Source organism: Dermacentor silvarum, chromosome 1 (assembly GCF_013339745.2).
Source record: "Dermacentor silvarum isolate Dsil-2018 chromosome 1, BIME_Dsil_1.4, whole genome shotgun sequence".
Taxonomy (NCBI): domain Eukaryota; kingdom Metazoa; phylum Arthropoda; class Arachnida; order Ixodida; family Ixodidae; genus Dermacentor; species Dermacentor silvarum.
Genome location: NC_051154.1, coordinates 82,480,084 through 82,497,573, shown reverse-complemented (window position 1 = coordinate 82,497,573; position 17,490 = coordinate 82,480,084). Strand labels below are relative to the sequence as shown.

Here is a 17,490-nt window from a genome sequence, read left to right as displayed (position 1 = left end):
CGAGCTGAAAGTGTTCTCTCAACGGTTCTTTTTTGCATCGAACGCACAAAAACTTGCCATGCGAAGCATGCGTCCGTTATCACTCAGTCCGCTTTTGAAAGGAGCGATGCCAGAGAACCAACAATCTGGGCTCGCATCACAGCACATGGAGTCTCGTGCGCCGAACGGTTCTCTCATCGACATCAATCAGCTCGCTAATGACCACGCCACTTTTACTTTCTCATTCGGCCAGCGCCGAGGACCGAGGAGCTCTGCCAATGTTCCCTCACTCGCTCACTCAGGCGAGAACGCCCAAGGCCTCTCCTTTGCTTCAGTTACCGTTTCCTTATCGCCAGAGGCATCCTTGGAGCCGGATCGGTCAACGTTTACCATGTTCAGCGCTGGCGACCTGCCACCTTGCAGCCTCTCTCCTTTCCTCCACTTGAAGCGAACTTTGTCAAACTACTGGCATCGAACAACCGCATTATAAATGCGTCTAAAGGACAACGTTCACAGTTACGGATCATGCTAATCAGTTCTTGCATCGACATGCGGCGGCCAAATTGAGCGCGGATCCCATTTTAAATTAAGATTTGCTTTTACTGCGCTGGGGAGGTGACGTCATTGTTTTTGGCAAAGGAAGAAAATATCCTGTGGTAACTGAAAATTTGACTGATCCAGGTGGTTTTATGGCAAAATTCTTAGTATGTTACGTTATTTTCCATTTCATTATATATTTTTACAAATGTTTCGTTTGCTCTTATACACGTGACTTAATATTAGTCTTTGTCTAATCTCATCCGAGCCTTGGCCTATCCCTGATTGCCATTTTTAGAGGAAAACCAAACCAAACCAACTGACCCAGTACGCTGATAGACAACATGGCACAGCGTCAGACGACTTTGAACAAACCATGCCGTTCATCAGCTGCGAACATTTTCCCACCCTTTTTAACGAGTCTGCTGTCCAGGCAATTCTAAAGCAAAGCATCTTTTATTGCAGCAAAACTTTCTCCGAAAAGTTCACGGGTGTATTCCATTGCAGCGCGTAGCATTCTAGACGCTCCTGGTAGCCCATAGCCGCCGGACATTGTTCGAGGTTGGGGGAAATAAGTGCTGAAAAAGACATTCGCCTCCTGCTAGGCGTCTGTGTGCGAACAGCAGTGTGGTCCATTCCTTTTCTTTCTTCACGCCGCCTCCCTGCTGGTCGGCGTTGCCCGCTGCCTCATTGGCATTCCGAAAGTGCATCCAGGGAGCGGACAAATGAGCAACAAGGCTTCCGTTCGAAGAGCCCAGCGAGTAAGAAAAAGAGGGAAAGGCCCAGAGTGGCGGCGCTGCAAAACAGCCCCAGAGAACAAGCAAAGGCGACAAACAGACAGCGTGCCTGGACGGCGGCCGCGGGTAACAGGGAAAAGAGGCTCCTTTCGCATACAAATCAGGATTGAAAGTTTAACTCGCAAAAAACTAATTCACTGCTTCTACGAGAAATTCCGCCACTCGAAAAGCCGCATGCGCTGCGCTCAAGCGCGGAGCGAGAGAAAGAAAACAAAAACAATAATTACATAAAATACACGTTGTCTGCGAAAGGGATGGTCGTCAGGAAAGTTCAGTAAAACCGAGCGAACATTACTAAGCAACCGCGTAACTTGGCCGGTCCACGCGTTTCTTGTCGATGCACGGCCTGCTCTGGATATTTCATTAATCAGATGAGTATGCCACCGAGGAGCCAACCCTCTATACGTTTGCGGTGCCCAAAGACCTTTTGAAAGCGTTCACAATCGTGCGAGAGGATTCCTGAACTACAAGTCACAAATATAGAATGCGCGACGACATCTTGCAAATTTCGCTGCACAGCCCTTCATCCAAATGCTACCTTTGTGTGAACGGGTTCGCAAAACGCTCGCGCAGCTTTCGCTCTCAGCAGGCTGCGTACTGAATTAATGTGTGCATTAATGTGTGCGAAATGTGTGCAGAATAATCTGAACCCGTTAAGAATGTGCCTCCTTACTATAACCGCAACATGCACATGGCATCTGAGTGCGTTCCGCGACTCCATAAAAGCGCCGAAGTCCACTGCACTCTAATGCTTAAAACAATTGCCGTTGAGTTGCTCCGCAAGAAAAGCAATCTGTTCAGAAGTGGTGGCTTTTTTATCTTCACGAGTTCAAAGGTGACAGCTTTCCTTGACCCCTGACAGTCCATGTGTGATGTTGGTAATAAAACCAACGCTGGATTCCTTGACAATTTAACGGAACCTTTCGGAGTATATTTGCCACCAAGTTGTGCACATATCGCATTGTCCTTCTTTTTTGATAACGGTCCTCATTCTCAGAATTCCCAAGCCACCTACCCGTCAACGTCGGTGTAGGTCTGCCAGAATTCCTTTGCCGACGTACGTGTCGGGACCCTCATCACGGATTAATTCGCTTCGGGAGCGCCCACTGCCAGCTCTCGTTAACAGTTCACTCTCGAGGCAAATCGTCCCTCAAAATGAAAAGCAGCATGCTGAGACACTGCGGGCAGGTGGCCACGACTTTGGCCCTCCAGTATGGCATACACGCGTATATACTGACGGCAATGAGAGAGAGGGGCCTCTGTCGCAACTTCAGTGCTCGCCAGTGTTGACCTTTCAACTTCCAAGGAGCGACACCTTGCTTCTGCGGCGTGCTGTACCATAGCTTGCACCTCGCCGCGCACAGGCGTCGTAGCCTTCGGGCTTCGGGAAGTGCGACTCGGGAGGGCGACGACGCCTTGCGCCGGCGGGGCAGACCGAGCGGCCGCTTTCTCGCGCGCCGCTGGGCCATGGCGTCCGGCGCGGCCATTGTTCGGAGCGGCCATTCTACGCGGCCGCTTTCTCGCCAGCACGTCGCCTCGTCCGAGGAGAAGTCGCCGCTGAGAGAAAACATGTCGCGCACACGCAACGGGTCGATTGGGTGCCTTCGTAGTGTGGCGATTAAAATCACAGTTCGCGGACTCAGCACAAAGAAAGGCCTTCCAGGCGGAATCGCCGATCAGCGACGCGCTGCCGCCGCGTGCAGTCGCCCTTGCGTGAACAGGCGCCATATGCCTCCAACCGCGCCGCGTGCACGAGGCTCCCAAGGCTCCCCGCAAAAGGCTTGTTCGCCGATAGCCGCCGCACCGCTTACATTTCCCGAATGCAAAAATGGCTTCCTATGGCGTGGCGACTGTGTATGGCATATATGCGTATACGATGACTACTGTGGGCACAGCATCGTGCAGTACACACAGCGTCTCGCTTCGGCCCTGCAAACATAACCTTCCCTTGGCGCCCTACCCCCGATCTTTTCTTTTTCTTTCTTTTTCGTTCACGTATGTTTCTATTCAGAAGCGTTCTGGCTTCCTGCGGCGTCCATCGCCTCCTAGCCATTCCGCGAACCGGTCACTTCCGATTAGTGCTGTCTGGCACGTTTGGCTCACATTTCAACATAAACAAGAAGAGCGAGTAAGAGGGTCGAAAGTAACAAACGGGGCTCAAAGCAGCAAGAAACCACGCACACGCTGTCCGCACGCATACGTGATTATTGGCTGCTCGCTTTTATTGCCCGGCTGTGCGCAGTCGAAACCGCTTTGTGGACCACTCCGCGTATTGCAGACCAGCTGAACAGGCGTGTGACGGTGTTAGCATGCGTACGGCTCGTTACAGCGGGAGCGATAAAATGCAAATACTAGTTTGTAACCAGCTGCAACACTGCGCATAGTTGGTTAATGGTGGCCACCAGGTGGAGGAGAGGAAGATAGCTACCTCGCGACGAGCAGCATCTTTTCTTTTTTTTTTAAGTTATTTGAGCGACATGTATTAATGTAGCTGAGAGCGGAGACGGTTGCTGCATACCAACTACAACCTTCCTCTCCAGATCGAGCAGCTCAACGGAGAACGAAACCGATTTAGACCCTCTATGAAAGGCTTAGTATTTTCGACAATGCCCACTTCTGTAGAGATGCGAGAATGTTGCAAGCGAGCGCTTTCTGAAGCGTCCCAACTATTTGTAATCCCCCCTCTGCTCCCACGTTTCCCCCTCTCGCGAGTATGTCCCAAGAAGGGGTAAAGGACAACCAGGTGTAGCGGCGTGCCGCTCCTGACGCCGACTGTAAACGACTCCTCGCGCAAGGCGTGGGATGCCCGATTCTGGCAGCTGCGCCAACTCGAGCCGAGGGTGTAGGCTGAGCGAGCGCCAGACTATCTTATCTGCATTGAACGACATCTTCATTACAATCGCGCGAACAGGGGCGGTGAGCGCGCCGACGCGCGTAGAAAACAAGCAAACCAGCGGGTAAGTGATCTGCTCCGAATGTAGGCCAGATAGTCCACAATCAGGCGCCCTAAAGGGCTCCATAAGTCTTTTCTCATCTAGAGCGCGCCATAAAGCATAAATCTCCCGCTATCGGATTCGCTACCGCGTTTTGGGCGCGTATATATGCCCCGGAGAGGCAGTGTGCGCGCCGTCTCCTCGGGCTCTTCGCGGCCACAGCCCTTTCTCGCGCTCGCGGCGGCCCCCCCCCTGCCGCGCCTGGAGTTGCTGTGTCATCACGTGCTCGTCAAAGCAAACGCCAAGAAAACGGTCGCTGCAGTAAAACAAATGAGCGCCGGTGCTGGCGACGGCCGCCGAGGCCGCTTTGTACATACCTGGCCATCCGTCCTCTTTGGCTCTTGGGGCGGCGGGAAGGAGACACGATGGGCCGATAGTCTCTCTCCTACTCTCAAACTTCTCCGCCGAGTATCGCGGCTCTTATCAGGCGCGTTTCTCCGCGCGAGCCCATAGCCAAAGAGCCTCCCCCTGGGCAGTGTGGAAACAAGCGGTCGCCGGGACCCGCGAGAGCTGGTCCGGTCTTTTCGGCGCGCCTATCGGGGCTCCGCATCGGCTGCCCAGCTCTCGCTCCGTCTCTTCGCAGGCCATAACAAGAGGCACTGCCATTGGCGCATTCCGATCACGTGACCAACCTGGCGACAGGAATACTGGCGGCTGCATTGTTTTATAGCGTCTGCGAGGTGATTTACGAGCGTTTACTCCATCTCGACGCTGCTTCTCCTTCCTGTTGCTCTTGGCACCAAGACTCCTCCCCACTCGTTTTACGTCCTTTCGCGTGTCGCAGTTATGATTTCACTTACGGACGTTGCAAGATGAGGCCCACTTTACGCGCCAGAGGTAAAAGCCACCAGGTTAAAATCGCTCTCTGCCATCTTCGACACTGCGCCTACCGGTCGCTCTTTCGCTCGAGCAGCCTTGGAAGGATGCGTAAAGCCACATAATTGAAAGCAGGCACGAGCGTACAATCAAATCATTACTCTTAAATAGAAGCTACACATTAAAAAAAAAATTGTTTTTCAGCACTCACAGTGCGACGACGCGATCATGGGATGCATTTATGTATTTGTACACTTTTAAAGAAAGTTGTTAAGCTGTGCACTTGAAAAAACATGCGCACGAAAACAGTTGATACATTCACGCAGCGCTAATATTTCCATCTTCAATGCTAAACCTTGCACGTGAAGCAGAAACCATCGCGTGTTTTGTTTGCTTGTTTGTTTTCGCTGCTAAGATGCATCGAACACGAAGCATCTGCGACGACACGACAGGGCGTATATATACGGCTGATCGAGACATCCGATATTTTATTTCTTGCGCGGGGTTTCACCGTGGTATTTGTTACTGTTTTTAGTACATGTTTTCGAGTGCATTATAGTACATATAGAACATTCTAGTACATTGCCAGCACATGTGTTTATTTCAATGTATCATATATTACATCAAAGTAATATTCGTTATTGCATTGTTCATATATATATATATATATATATATATATATATATATATATATATACGTCACATAAAGCAGCTCGACAGCAAATGAGAACGGCACACGGCGTTAACTGGAGCTGAAAGCATGCCTGGGGTCGGTGCCAAGTACGCCTTTAAAACTTGCGCAAATCACTTTACATCTATCGTGTGCATGGGAAACATGCCATATAAGCTCTTCGGCGTATGCCGAAGGTCGCTTTAGATCGCAATCAGGCTCCAAATTATCTTCCTTTGAGCAAACAGAGCCCGAATGTGAAGTAACTCAAGCGTATAGATATTAATATATTCCTGTAACGCGGACAGGTGGTTGCGAAAAGTTGTTTGCAGATCGGTGCGAGCATACAGATTAATCGCGCGGCACTGGGTAGTAGTAAATCACGAAAAGATAAGTGTCTAAGGAGAAAAATGAAAAGTTGTCACTTCGCGACGACGTAAATGTTGCGATAGGATCGCTTTCGCTTCCTGTTGCTGAAGCAGCATAAGCCACAAAAAATAGAGCTTATTCTTTCTTTCTTCCCATTTGCTCACAATGTCGTCCATGTCACAACAACAGTTTGCACTTTTGTGTGAAAAACGAAAATAATATTACCGAACTATGTCAGCATGTCATCAGTCTTCTCAACTAGATAAGACCAATCCTCCTTAATTACGCAGGAAGAAAAAAGATCACCGAATAAGTGCAATTGCGCAGCCGAGAAATATGATCCATGAAAAAGCAACTATTTTCGTTTTGGTCTACGCCATTGTCATTTACATATAAAAACTACATAACGTGGCTTGGTTCAGTTGACTCTCTTCATCGTACTTAAACAAGAAGTCATAGAGGTTTCACTTCCGTGTTCGCGTTGCCTCCTTACCCACCGTCCTCTCTCTCTATTCGTGGCTACAAAATTCAAGCGAACACGAGTTGAGCGACTTCGCTTATCAAAGCCGTGCTACCACCTAAAGGACGAGACGTTAGTTATCTTGCGCTAGAGAAGGGAGAACGCCCTGACGGCGACCTTCCTTTCCTTGTTTCACCCACAAAGTTACGGTATGTCCGACCAATTAACGAAGATAATGAGCCACCAGAGTATCGGCAACGAAACGGAGAACGCAACGGCGAAATTTCGCGGGCGCCCCTTGCAAAATCTGCGACTGCGGCCGCTGAGAAGGGCGCAGCTATGAGGTGCCCGCAGTGCTGGTGCATTTGCGAGCCGCCGACAACACCGCGAACAGCAATTCGCCCGCTCGGTGTTCGCCACGGTTGGCTATACTAGCGGTTCGGTACCGCAGCCGAGGCTGTCATCAAGATAGGAGCTATCGCTAAATTGTTCAAATGGCAAGCTGAGAAATCGGAATGAGTGCTTCGCGGGTCGCGCCGGCTGGAACCCCCAGGCTGTGCGACATCTCAAAATGCACCATTCGTATGCCTCGCGTTGAGCCCCCGGCTCGGGAGGGAGACGCCGTAAACAGGACGTCTTCCGCCGTTCTTCTACTCGCCACGCCCGTGGCTTTTGTTGCAGATTTTTTTTTTTTTTTTTTTTCCCAGGCGCTCTTTTACGTTTGGCTCCGGTCACTCGGCTCGTTTACTCGCTGCTTCTCGTTTATTCCGCCTAAAAGATTTCTTGCTGTCGGCCTTATCGGCGAGTCCATTAGTCGAAGTCTCTCGTCTGTCCTACGGAGCGACGAGCTGAAGCAAAAACAGGCGCGCACTGGCGGAGGTAGAAATAAAGAGCAACCTGTTTCTGGTGATAAGGTCGAGTGCCCTCTCCGTGGCCGCCACACGCCCGCCTCGCAGGGCTCCCCTCCCGTATTGCGGGCGCGCGAACCATCCCGGGTGACAATCACAGAATGCGAGGCGATCGTCTGCGCCAGAAACTCAACCGACGCCCCTTAAGCCATTGTCTTCCCGGCCGCCAGCGGGTTCTCAGCGCACGCCACGCTGGCGAACCTCCCACGTTGCGTCCGGTACTTAACAACAAGTGCCCAAAACGAGAAACGGGGCTTTTTTCACTTCTTGTTCCTTCATCACTCGTAACAACACTGCCAACTAACAAGCGCAAGAACACTGCCATCGTCTCGTTGTACTCGATGACCAACAACGACGCTAAGTTGGGTAGGCTACGAGACAAACAATGCGTGTCGACTGAGCTAACGTCGTTCGGCACGATGGACGGGACTCAAGACCTCGCGTGAGAGGTGTTTCCAACAGCAGTACTTTAATAGGCTGCCGTCGCATTTTTTTTTTTCTCGCTGTTTTTGCTGGTGTTTTTGTTGTAGTCTCTAACCTAAGCGACCACTTCAGGCAAACACGAACCATCATGAACGGTTTGCACGCAAGAGGCTACATACACCTAAACCCTACACAAAACAGCCAGAGCTCATGCGCCGCATGGCAACCTGTTCCTGTTGGCTATAACCCAAAACTATTAAAAAGATATGAAAAATAAAACAAGAGCAACAAATCTGAGAGAAACCTTGAAATAAGGCCCGTAGATGAAGCCTGCTTTTTTTCCTGTAAATCGGACACCGCGTGTTGAAACAAGCTTAACCTGAAACGCTCGAACTGATCGCTTATACGACAGTGCTGGAACTGCAACAGGTGACAAAACAAGCGAATCTAGCACTCGCGAAAGTACCCACAGGCACACAGTCATATGTACGCACACAGAAATAGACAGAACGGTGGTATTTCTGGAAAAGCGGAGGACTATGTGTAATAAGAGCTGGAGAGGTTAGGTCTTGCTACACAATTATCTCAAAGACACATATCGCTAGCCTGCGTCCCTACAACCGTATAGCCACGCAGTCATCCCGTCTAGTACGTTGGCAGGTCACAAATGGAAGTTGAACCACGACCCGATTAAATGAGACCTATGCGTCGAATCGATGCTTAACGACTGGTCTGCGCATCCGTGCCAGAGGCAGTCCAAAGATGATGCAAAGCTAGTTTGCGTTTCCTGGATAGGTTCAATTCCGTTGAAATCCTACACAATGTTTTTTTTTTTGTCTTTTTTTTTTCAAGCTCACTTTTAAGCGATATATGCCTGTCGCCTGCATCCCATATAACAAAAAGAAAGGGGGGGATTGGCCGAAATTCAACCAATGATCACAACTACACACCTCTCAAGCCATATCGTTTCTTGTATTTCAAGTAGGCCTTTATTACGCAAGCAGGGTATATAGTTTAAACGTTTCAGTCCTTTCAATGAGAACCTTTATGATCGAGCCGTATACGATTTCTATGATGACGCATGTCGACGGCGCACTTTGTGTTCCTTCTATACCTTGTAATGGGACGTGGCTATTAGCATTCTTTCGCATCCGTAATTTTGTGACGAATTGGTATCCTTGAAAGAAATTAGTATCCGTGCGCTGTGTTTTAATCATACGAGATTCTTGCCACCTAAGAAGCTTCATGAATCGGTGTGATGAATAAATATTACTCTTGGGGGCACTCCATGTGTTATTAGTAAGTTAATTGCCGTTATTTCAAAATATCTTTTTAATCTCGTCATGCTATGCGTCATCCCTCTATGTCCCAGAAAATCCCACAGACAGTGTAGACCTGGTGGCTTTTTTGACACTCAGAATTTCTATTTTGTTATTAATATACACATTTCTCTATTTATACTCCGCACTATATAACTGACATTGCTCATACTTTTATTATTGTCATCTAGGGGTGCCACGCCTTTCTCCAATATAGAAAGTATTTTTAACTAGAGAACTACATTCACTTTATTCAAGTCTTCTGTTTTGTGCCTCTCCAGTTGCAAATTTGTTTTTATGCACTTAATTTATTTATAATACATCAGTATAAATATAGTTTCTTATGAATTTTAAAATACAGACTACAAATAACAATCAATTTGCGTAAGGTCACCCAACTACAAAATCAGGTTTCAAGTTCCACTAGAAGACACGGGAAAAGCTCGGTTGTACCGGCAGTTTGTTTACATCTATAGGAAAACGGCGTCTTTATTGCATTCTGCTTGCTGTTTTGAATGGTTGTGGTATGGCAGTTTTGACATCTAAACTTGTACTGACCACTAACTCCGCAATAAACATATTGTAATGAAAAAGACAAGACGACGACGAAGCAGTCAGCAAGCAAGCCACAGTGTTGGTGCTGTGGAGAACCACGCGCCCCGAGCTTGTGCTTGCCCCGATTTTGGCTGCTGGTCGCCTCGCCGCTTCTTGACGTTCGCCTGACGTTTCTCGCCTTCACTGACGTTTACACGTGAATAAATCACGTTGCAATATAAATATATTACCAAACAACGTATAGTCACATAGTCTCATCAAGCGCAGGCAGCTACTAAGTGGTTCGTTTGGAAAAGGAAAGGTTGGCGCTATCTTCTGCAGCCCTTGAGGGAGCACGGCTCAGCGCCAGCTGCTACATACAGTGCTGGTTGCTAACTGGAAAGAGTGAGAGCGCTGATTCTTCTCTGTCCATTCCCAAGCATTAGCTACAGTTTCGTTATTGTTGCACAGGCGTTATCGAGCGCCTCTGGGTCTGCTAACTAGCTTAGCAGAACCAGACTCTTCTTTTTCGCCTCAGTAGCACAGGAAAACTCGGCATGGTTTACACGTTGCCAAATTTGTCAACATCATATAGCTCCATATATATGTGCGCTCCTGCGACGACAACGAGCGGCGTTCTCATAGTTCATTCCTTTCCATCCAGTACACGCCGGCTGTGTCGCAACTAAGCCTCCCGCAAGGCTGCATAAAACAAGCGAAGATGACCCAGTGTGAGATACGTGGCGACCCCTCAAAGAAAACCTGTTCGTCGCGTCGGGAACGGCGCGATCCATCATGCTCTATCGTACGTTAGTCGGAGGCGTCCGTTTCTGTAATGTTGCCAGGTCAGTTATATGGACATGCTCGATCGCTACCCGATTCTCGGATCGCTGGGCAGTCGGTAGCAAAATACAAGATGAAAACTAACGAAGGACATAATAGGAGAATGCGCCGTGCAGAAGAAGCGGCGGAAAAATCAGGTAGGTAGTTTATAATTTTGGCAGTGCACGTGCACGTATAGACGGGTTTATCTGGTTCTGCTCCGGTTCATCGGCGGCATACACCGACCTGTCGTTTTGTGTGCTTCGAGCTAATCAGTCTACGCGAACGATCTCCTCCTTTTCCTCCTCGGCGCTTCCCTCAATGCCCAAGCGTAGGTAGACGAGGGTGGTCTTGCGCGCACTGTGGCTCTCTATACTGACGCCTACCGAGCACTGAAGGTTGCAGATTAGCGCTTGAGATGCTAAGTTTTGAAAGTGTGTTCGCTGGCACAGTGCGCCTCGCGACAAAGAAACAATTGCGCAGACGCAGTGCGGCCAAACACGAAAAAAAAAATCTATAAAACAATGTCGGACCTGCGTCTTACGCCTGGTGGAAACGCTGGAGCAAAAATTAAGAAAAATAAATAAATAAACAGCACGGAGGGAATATTTTTTCCTTAAATTTGAACATCTCAGGAGATTGAAGTTCAGTTTGCATTGTTTGGAAAGGGCCGTAAAGGGTATATGCGAAATGCGAGTCATTATGGTCAACCTATGCGGATATTCATTTTCTTTTGTTAGATGAACAAAGAAACTTCAGAAATAGTTATAATATTAGCCATGGAAGTTCCAGGAAGTTGCTCTTCCTTAAATCGGTTTTCACACTAAAGCTGAATTATAAAGGAACACTCAGCAATATTGCTGCTATACAAAAAATTTGCGACAAGTCACGACTTCTGAAAAAATACAAATAATTTATAACAAATAAAAAATGTAAACACGCCTTTTTACGCTTCCTTTACGTATTGTACGTGGTCAGAATTGCAGCTCTGATGAGTAAACCAGAACGACTGATAAGGAACAAAGAAAGTCAGTTGAGGTTATTTAGAAGAAAAAAAACCGTTAAGGGCCCAGCTGACTCCAGATTCTGCCAGAAAGGCACTTATAGGGCCATCTAGCCGCATGCATTCGAACTTGGAAGCGATATTTATCGGATAAATAGAATCTCGCATTTTCATACACAGCTGAAAAACAACTTTCTGAGAGTGCTTCCACTCAATCGCTCTTCAGTGGTTCCGTAGACCCCCCTTACTCAAATAGGGCTCGCAAGAACTGACCAGCAGTGCAAGTGAATAAACCGCAAACCAGGGTCAGCGGTGCGCGGCGCCTTCTACAGACGGCCAGTTTAATCACGCCAGGCGTCGTGAGCTGCGACCGACGACACTGGCTGCGCCGTGGTCGTCGCAGCAGCTGCGTGCGGCTTCGTCCCGACACGCCTTCTTTCTCGCCGCAAAGGTGGAAGCATTTCTCCGCCGTTTCGGCAGAAAGGAGAGCGTCGTCGTCGAGAGTGTTCTTCACGGGGAAGGTCGCCGGCGATGTCCGAACAGCGGATGGGCGGAGCGGAGAGCCGGCGCAGATTCATCTGCACGACCCGGCGGCCACCAGAGTCTGGCTCTGAGCACGGAGTTTGCGCTCCTCCTGCTTGACACGGCAATCGATCGGTCCCCGACGGGGCGGGCGACAGGCTGACCGCAGACAAGAGGAGCTGACCCCGCGCCCCTTGGCCGAACAACGCCGAACAGCTATCGCGCTCACCGTCCTCAACGCTTTCAGAAGCCACTCCGCGTCCCCTTATTCACCTTTAAGACTGCGGCGCCGTTTGTGGGGCGATTTTAACTGGCACGGCCCGCTGAAGTTGAACAATGCGAAAATACCGCTTGTGAACAGTAACGCGAAAATAAACAAGAAAGAAAGGGGGGGGGGGGGTGAGTAGGGGGGAAGGAGGGAATTTTTATCGGTGAAGCAGGGACTGGTGCTCTAACTCCACGAGACGTGTTCACTTCGTGAACGTTCCGTAGAAAGAAACGAGGGAAGGGGGAAAGAAAGAAGAACAAAAAAAGAAGGAGGGGGCCCACGCAAATCTCACCACTGCATTTTCTTTCTTTTTACGCACGCACTGTAGCAATTAAACATGACCCACCATAACAAGTGCCGTATGACACTTATCACAGTAGGTTATCATGATAAGTGCCGTAACCACTCTGCAGGCTATCAATTCCTCACCCAGCGGTTGTTGTTGTCGTGTGCTCCCTTCCATGCAATGCATGCGGCTGTGACCGCTAGCTCGCATCCCGTCGTACATTACTAACCTGATAAGAAATTAATCGAAACGGCACACAGGCGCATTCTGTACCTCTGCTGATCCTATAACGTTACCAATAAAAGGTAAAAAAAGAACGAGAGAAGTGCACGACCAATCTAGCCAGTGTACAAGACGAGATAGCAGTGTTTGTAAATTCTACAGTTAAGGCCAGCACCCTCGCCTTCCCTCTATTCTTTCTCATTTCTTAGCTCCGGTGAAATTGCACTTCAACGCCCAAGAAGTAGCTCCGCGCTTGGCGCGAAATATCTGCTAGCTGCAGGCATTGATATCAGACACGACGACAGAATTTAAAGTACGCCGACCAGCACACGGCGTCAGCATCGGCGGTCGAGGATTGAGAAGCGAGGAAAGCGCCGCAGATCGAAAGCGAACAGAGAGAAAGAAATAAAAGGACAAAATAAGGGCGCTTCCTATTCTCGCGTCGAGATTTTCCTGGTAACAGCAAGCTCCATGCCAGTCCTCTCCGCAAACGTGATTCACACGACACGAGCAACCGAGATCTTTCTCGATAAGTCAGCGTGTTTCGAGAAATGTAAAATACGCAATAGTGCACAGAATCCTCAGTTTCTCTCTCTCTCTTTTTTGCCGTCAGATTACTCAGCACCACGAAACCCAGTACCGCTGTGCTACCTGCGTGCGGAATTTCGTGCATTACACACAGGCGAGTGAATGTACGCCACTCGAATACGTGCACTCGCCATACGAGATGAAAATAACAGAAATAGCAAGATTTCAATTGAAGCGATTGCCCTTGTTTCAACACTTCCAACACAGTTGCAAACCTTCACAGGAAATTGCACTAAATGTAGAAGGAAAAAGATGGCGTCAGTGCCATCAGAATAGCCGGAAGGGTGCATCATATAAGAAAAACGCGAATGTAAAATCACCTCTCCATTTGTGGTAGCAAAAGTTGTCGTGTGTACAATGAACTATGCATCCGTACGTGTTCGTGAGTGCGGGAACTAGGGGGTGAGGGCCCGTTGCATCATGAGTTGGTATTCGCACCGACAGAGTCGTCACACCGCCGCCCCAGATGTGTGTGCGCGCATTTGCTGACGGCAGCGCGGTGCACCGCGACCCGTCAGAAGGGCCGCGGTGGTGCCACACGACGTAAGGATGTCCATGCAGATAGTTGGGCGGCCGAAGCCGCACAACGCATAAAAATGACGGTTTTCGGGCGAGATTGGCATCTATACGCACAAGGCGGAGGGTGCCACAGGGCATGCCAGCATTGTTAGCGAAATGAAATGAGCAAAGCTGCTCACGTATGCGGTCTCTTATTTTATGCGGCTCCAGTGCAGAAGACCATGTCTGAAAAGGCGCCGCCCTGCACTCACGCTGGACACAATCTGATCGAGGCCGGTCTGCCATAGTGCATGAAGGGGGATAAAAAAAAAGTACGTGAACAAGACCACAGCATATCGCCTTCCGTTACAAACGGCTCGAGAAAAAAGAAAGGCAGCAAGACTCATGCAGTATGCTTTTGTTTTTCGGAAGGCCACGCGCTGATGGTCAGAACAAGACGTGCATAAAAGATGGAACAAGGCGTGAAATCCGTGATGGGAATAGCGCCTTGGTACTTTCTATTTATTTATTTATTTATTTATTTATTTATTTATTTATTTATTTATTTATTTACAACATCGCCTACACTATATTACCGCTTACACGACGCTGTCCAGCTGTTCAGCACGAGACATTCTCTATTAAACGCTTTCTATACACTGTACGCGACCCTACGCAGGCGAGCTGGAGAGCCGATCACCGTCGAGTTTCCTTCCACGATGATGTCCGTCTCATTTGCGATTTATCATGTAAGGCACTCTACTACCCCGAGACGCTTCATCACTTCTGAATGCCGCAAGGTTTATCTATAGTTTTGCTTGCTCCCGCCGTCTGCCTTTCTCTGCAAGGATAAAGGATAAAGTTACACGCGTACGTGGACTCGCTCGCAATGCCAGCGCCATCCATCTCGTTTCAAAAACGCAAATAAAGACGCTTAGAGTATATACTCTGACGAATCAGAACACGTACAAGGATGCGACCGTAATGCAAACGCCGAAGCACAGAAGCCCGATGTCGTTTCATCCTAACTTTACTGAAGAGAAAATATGAGCTCGCCAAAGTCAGGGATCAGGGCCGTGAACTGCCGCGATTTGCCTAATCGGTACGATGTTCGTATTCGAGTCATGAAACAAACAGAAACATTAATTTTCTGACATTTTCTGAAGCGGAAATTTTCTTTTCGCCCCTTCGCCAAGTATCAAAGAAACGTTGCAGCCCCGAAACGAAAGACTGTATTATTTCCATGAGCGATACATTACATAGGAAACCGCGGCGTCTTTGGCTGCCTGGCGTGTTTGTATTAATAACCCGGCGCATACGTTCCAGAAGACAGCGACGCCGGAACTGCTCGCGATTCGGGGCGGTCGCTCGGTTCTCGATAAAGCCAGCCGATTCGTCTTTCTTACTGCCGCCAAAGATGTGGCAGCCGCTTGCCCGGCCGCTCGCGGGAACAGGCCTTGTTTTCTAAGGTCAAGGGGCGAATCTCTCGAGTCAGACATGTCGGTGCCGCTTAGAAAACAAGTCCCGTTTTCACGGCGCCGCGATTACAAGACAAATGCGCACTTTGCGAGAATGCCGCGCGTTGCTCGATCTCCTCCACGAAGCGCACAGGAGCGCGGAACATCGCGTATATAATATGACCACGACGTGCAACTACACTCGCCAGGCGCTGCGCTCTTTGTGCGCCTCGCGGTGTGTCTCTGTTTCGATCAGTGCTTTAGGTAGCACGGCCAATGCGCGGTAGTGATTGAACATACAACGCATAGATATCTCATGCAGGATGCTTATGCAGTCAGAGTGCGCGTCATTCGACGGTTTCGACAGAATAACGCGATGCGGCTGTCGCCAACGAGACTGCTTTGCCTGCACGGAACTGGCGTTGTATGCGGATCGTGCTATATCGAAAAACGCAGTCCATATAGAGAGTCCGAGTGCCAGGTGTAACCTCGCGTGAACATGCTGCCGAAAGGGCTCTATACCAGGTCAACCCGTTTGAGCCACGTTTTGTGCGAGCGCGCGCCAGCGGCTGTGTTCAACGAGGCCTGAACACAGCCGTCTCCCAGCTGGCTCAAGCCTGGAAGCCCTCGAGTGCTTACACAGAGTCGGCCACCTCGGCTTGCTTTTCGGCACCCCTGTCATAAAATGTTAATTCCGTCGCGCGCTCCACTGGGGATTATGCAAATGAGGCCGCTTCTCGCCTTCGCTGGCCGCGCGCATTCTGCATGCCCCCCCCCCCCCCCTCCCACTTTTTTTTTCCCCCCGGACGCCTCCTTCGCACCGCCAGCACGCCGGTATGACACTATTATAAGGCGCAACGGCGAAGCCTTTATCAGCAGCAGGAAGCCGTCACCTTGGGGGCCCCAGCTTGTACCTTTCATCGGCGCGACTCCTGTAGGGCCGGTGCGGCTGCGCGCAAAGTGGAGACGCCCCAATTGAAAAGAGTTCCTCCGCCGAGATCCCGCGCCGAGTGGCTCCCGGCCTGCATCTCTAATGGCTACTTTCCGCGCCCAGGAAATTGCCCTTCGTCCTTACCTCAGTCCCTTTTTATGGCCGGGGAAAAAGGGTTCCGCGGAACGGAGGTCTCCCCTTTCGGGAGACGACGGTTGCAAGGCGGACCCCAGTGCGGGCACGCAGCCGGCGTGCGCTCGCCGCCTCGTAGCGTTGGTCTGATCATCTGTTCGATTGGAGGACCCCGGATTAATGGGTAGCGGCGCGACGCAGGAAGCGCCTAACGGATGCGTGCTGTGCCCCAGCCCCTGCAGCCATGCTAAACCCTTTCCGCCCACTGCTGGTCTTTTGCAGAGTGTTGTGTATACGATGTGTGTAATCACGGTTCACATTACCAGGCTGCGCTCTGAAGCTCTCCAATGTATAAAGACGGGAAATAAGTTTTCAACTGTTCCGAAGCTTTGCGCAGTTAAAAAAAAAATCATCAGGGCCACGCGGTATTTAGAAGATCGGTTCGCATTGACCCCGTTGTATATTAATACGCAAGCAACTTACGTAACGATTACCATATCAACCCTATTCTATTTTGCTGCTACTACCAGCACGGACGCTGACCAAGAAGGCGGGGAACACCACTGTCTCTTGTTCATGACTGCAGCAACCGTCGAAATGTCTTTGTGTCATTACGCTAAGGCGCTTTACAGTAACCTTTTCGGACTCATTGCGGCCCGTTCGCAAGACACTTCAAATGCTCAACAGGAATATTATTCCTGTAGTTTTGATCACCTCTTGGCCGGTCTTGCAAATTCTTTTACATCTTAATCATGATTGTAGGAATATGTGAGTATGTGTGCGCTCTACTTGACATGCGCGCTACTTGCGACTCCAGGGCGGGCCAAATGACGTGTTCCGTTTACCCATGAAAAGAACATCATATATTAAACAAGGGCAAGCCCGCCTCAGCAATCTTGCCTGTGCCATCACATTAAGGAAATGGAATACACCAGAGTTTATAACCGGCGCCTATA

At 49.6% G+C, this 17,490-nt stretch overlaps 1 protein-coding gene across 1 annotated transcript in view; it reads right to left on the bottom strand.

The window, feature by feature from the left end:
- LOC119431652 (iroquois-class homeodomain protein IRX-6) overlaps window positions 1–17,490 on the bottom strand; it is a 99,193-nt gene that overhangs the window by 14,731 nt on the left and 66,972 nt on the right. The window lies entirely within an intron of this gene.